The sequence below is a fragment of the Octodon degus genome, unplaced genomic scaffold (genome assembly GCF_000260255.1).
Source record: "Octodon degus isolate 3935 unplaced genomic scaffold, OctDeg1.0 scaffold00007, whole genome shotgun sequence".
In the NCBI taxonomy this organism is placed as follows: Eukaryota; Metazoa; Chordata; class Mammalia; order Rodentia; family Octodontidae; genus Octodon; species Octodon degus.
Window position 1 is genome coordinate 9,735,849 of NW_004524583.1, and position 4,562 is coordinate 9,740,410.

A 4,562-nucleotide genomic window follows, 5' to 3' on the forward strand; every position below is an offset into this window, starting at 1 on the left:
AAAAAAAAAAAAAAAAAGTGAGAGGAAAGAAAAAACTCACAGGCACAGAGAGGTTCTCTAACTTGCCTGAAGCCTGACAAACAGTAAATGAAAGAGTTGGGCTTCAGACTCAGGCTGCCTGCCCCACAGTCTGTCCTTTCAACTCACACTAAGCTATCTTTGTGTTGCATTCCATTGGAGATATCCAATAAAATCCCTGCTGAAAAGCAACAGGGAGTGATGTTGTCATTGATTCATTAATTCATTGATTCAACACTGATCACCTACTATGCCAGGTACTGGCTGCGGAGCAGAGGAAGGAATTGGGCTCAGCCTATGCACAGCAGAGCTGACAGCTGCAGAAGCCTCTAGGCGAAGGAAGCTGTGCCGCATGCTGCCTCGCTAGGGACTGTGGACACACTGCCCTGGGAGGTGCGTATAAAGGGGGTGGAGGCTTCCCCAGGGCTCAGGAACAACACCTGGCTCTTTCTGGGCTGTGCCCTCGCAGGAAGCATCAGAGAGCTGCAGGAAGAGATCAGGCACTGTGGAGAGCCAAACATGGAGTGGGCCACAAGGAGGAACAGCTGCACACGCTCATTTATGACACTGGAGAAGTGCAGCCTCGGGTGGGCCGGGATGGCGGTGGAGCGGGCCCCCACACCAGTCCTTCGCTCTAAGGCCACGGCAGCGCTGAGCTCTGCGTGCTGACCTGGAACCCTGGAAGAACAAGTGCTTGCTGCTAAACACATGGAAACGAGGCGGCCCCCGGCTTTCGCCCGGCGGCGGGCTGGGAGGAAGGCCAGACGCAGCGAGAGCGCGACTTCAAGGAACAAGGGAGGGCGGTACCTCCGGCCTGCGCATTCTGGGAAAGGAGGCCCTGAGGGAGGGGTGGGAGGGCGCCACCTGGTGACTTCTCTGTTGTGTGCGCCAGGCGAGAACGAGAGCACAGAGGGTCAGGGGCCAGGCGGGCGCTGGACCGAGCTGAGCAGGGGCGCGCAGGCGTCCCCAGACAGTAAGTGGTATCTTGAGAAGGTCGCCGCACCGTGACTCTTGGGTGCCGAGTAGTTCCGAGGCATTAGGATGACCCTCAGTTGGGCAAGTGGGTTCACTTTGCCAGAGACCCCCGCCTCTCCCTTCTGTCCCATACCGAGCTACCAGACTTCCCATGTTTGTCTGGCCCCTTAAGAACGTGTGGCGCTGGGAAAGCCAAGCTTCGGGAGAGCTGAGTTTTAATCCTGCCGGTGCCCTGGGTGCGCTTTGTTCCCCGGAGCGCCTGGCTCGGCTCCTACACCTTCCGCCAGCGTGCTGTGCACGGAACAGCAGGGAGCCTGCAGGACCTTGGCTGAGCAACGCGGGTTGGCTTCAGAGGGGAAAGGCGGGGGAGAAGAAATGACAAGAGTTCGGCTTTGATGGATGGGAGGTGCAGGGAGGGGTCTGATCTTGAGTTTGTTCTAAAACTGTTAAGGATCGCTCTCTTGGTCCAGGTGCCAAGAGAGCGAGGCGGCGCGAGCTAGCGAGGCCGGGCTCGCCAGCAGGCGGGGCCCAGAAACCCCTCGTTCCTGGAGGGTTAATACACAGAGCAAGGTGGGGTGCGACGGCTCCCAGAGAAAGGATTTAATGAGCAAAGTTTTCGGGGGAGAAAATTAAATTACAGAAACAAGGGTTGTTCACTCTGAGGACCGTGACCCCGAACACCGACTCCTCCGACATGCTCGCGTCAGAGCGGCATTTGCATCGCGGGTTCCCAAGGATGCGGGGTCAAGGAGCATAGGACCTTTGTCCCGCTCGGCAGTGGCTCGGAGCGGCCAGGAGGCGGCGCTGTCGCCCGGCGCTCCGCGGCCTCGGGTGGGGTTCAAGGGGCCCGGGCGCGCTGACCAAACCCGGGACTGCTGAACAAAGGGCTGGGGAAAGGCTTAGGCGTGACATCCGCGGTGCAGACTCACGCTAATAACTGCAGCCCAAAACAAGACCCAACTCCATGTCAGTGGAAAGATCTGATCCGGGGAGCGGGCGTCCGTGCAGCCTGACCTCACCTCGACCCTTGTACCCCCTTTGTGAGCGCGCCCCCAGCACGAGCCCACCGCGCGCGTACAGCCTCCCTTCTCCCTGCCGCCACTACTCTCTTTCCCACTGCTCCTTAGCCCAGCCACCCGCGGGCTTTGTAATTCGTCGCAGAGACAACTGTTCTGGAGCTCCAGCGAGACTAGGCCTGGGCAGCTCCCTGAATCCCGACGACAGCCCGCACCGTGCGACTGCCTGTCCTGTCCTGTCCTGCCGAAGAGGAAAGGAGCTCAGAGAGGCTGAGGAGGGCGCCCAGGAGTGCAGAGCTGCTAAATTAGGACGGGAAGTCTTGAAGTCTCGTACCCTGGGCCCCTAAGCTCTTCCTCAGGAGGTGAGCACTCATTTCTACCCTCCGTCCATAGCACAGAGCCCCTCGCTGTCCCCACAAGGCCCTGTTGAGGGGCCAAGGAGATAACTCGGTAGAATAAGCGCTTACCTGGCAAGTGCAGCAGCCTGAGTTCAATCCCCAGTTCTGGGGAAAAAAAAAAAAAAAAAACACAAGGCCCTGTGGAGTGAGGGGCGGTTCCTTTCTGTTCATCATTGGGGGGCTGAGGGGCATGAAGACTCAATGAGAGCCCTGCGCCTGCACTTGGACCACGGAGTGCTTTTGTCAAAGCTGGTGCCCTTGTTTCTGAAACTTCACGGTGCTGAGATTGCAAGGCCTAGTTCAAACACTGCAGAGCCTGTGACTCTGCTTTTTCCCCAAGTCAAGTCATGGTGATGCTGCCCACTGCTGCCCCTCCTACTCCCACTCAAAGTCCTGTCCTGTTCTCATGCTTAGGAGCCACTGTCCCAGCCTTGCATACTTGCAGGCAAGGTTGGATACAGCTCACCAGATACAGGTGTGGAGGATGCATCGTCTGGGAGCCTGAGACTGAGTCACCAGCAAGGAGCCTGGGCCGGGTGTGAGATTAAGGACTTTGCCTTGGACAAGGTGGACAATCAATCCTCCTGATTCAGTAGCTCCCTACCTGCTGGCTGTATTACTCTAAAGAGGGGTGAGGCCTGGGACAGGCTGGGAGAGCAAGCTGGACAGGTATTCTGCAGGGCATGCACTAAGGAGAGGCTCTGTTCTGGGCGCAGCAGGATGCCGACTGAGGTGGGCAGGGAACTGACCACTAGCTGATCACTACCTGTAAGTCACTCCTTGGGTGGAGGCCAGCTGAGCTCAGTGCTCCCACAGCACTGATCACCTGCAGTAACAACATTATGATCCCTTTCATTGAGCACCTACCGTCCTGGGAGGGGCACAAACAGGCACTTCAAGGCACAGTCTCATAGTATTGATAGGGAGTAACCCAACAAGTGAGGAAGCAAGGCCCACAGAGCTTATGTAACTCACTAGGCTCCCGGAGCAACTATAAAGCAAAACGCAGGGTGGAAGGCACTATACTATACTTCTCAATACACCTTAACTAGACAAGCATCAGCTTGGATATCCTTTAAAGGACAGGATGCTTCTGTAAGTTCAGCCCTTCTTGGGCTATTGGAGTACAAGGAACTATTACGGAAAACCTGCTGGGCTGTGGGCATCCCAGGCTTTGGGTGTGTTAGTCCCTGCCCTTCCTCTGTTTTGCTTAGTAAACATTCATTTGCATTTCCTGGGCTGTACAGTGAAGAGGAGGAGAAGGAGGAGGGAAGGGGGGGGGAGGAGGAGGACAGGCCTAGAAGGCTTAGGGAGAACAGAGGGAAGCAGAATTGAAGATTCACCAGGGAGGCTCACCAGGCTTCCGAGCCAGGTTTCCCTGCATATGTTAAAGATCATACAGCACCTGCCAAAGAAGCTTTTCTATTTGTGTGTACCTTTTCCTGGCTTTTCTTCCCTGACTCTAGGAGGAAGGATTTTGGGGAATTTCACCACCAAGTATGGCAACCAGGTATGCTGATTATTTTAAATTAAAGGCCCTTGGACACCAGCAAACACTGCAAAACATTTTACCCTGATATTCCCTTATCCATCTAAAGCCCAGACCTGGAGTTGGCCTCAGTCTCTTCTCTGAGGTCTCATTAACAACTCAGATGGCAGGGAAAGAGACTGAGAAATATCACCACATTGTAACAGACTTTGTCACAAGATACCGTCTCCCGGGCCCATTCACTCTTCCAAAGAAAATCATTTATGCATGATTTTGTCCTCTTAGCCCACATTCCCCCGTGAGCTAGCCTACCTCTTCCCATTTCCCTCTCCCCTACAAGGAAGGGCAAGCAACCATCTGAGTCTCACAAGATTAGCAGCATCAGCTCCTGTGATTTTCCTTCATGCATGTTAATAAATTATATGCCCTTTCTCCTATATTGACAGTTCATTCCAGGGGGCCTTCAGAAAGTAACAGGAAGCCAAGCTCTCCCTCGCCTCTCCTAGGGCAGTTTCTTCTTTGTAGGAGAGGTAAGTGCAGGCAGTGATTTCAATCCAGCTCTCCACTAAGACGGTGTGGTTTCCCATCTAGAAGCAACAAATCTTGATTCTTAAGGGCATCTGGTTTTTTACTGTCAGCCCAAACGAAGGGCAGGCCTCAGGCCAT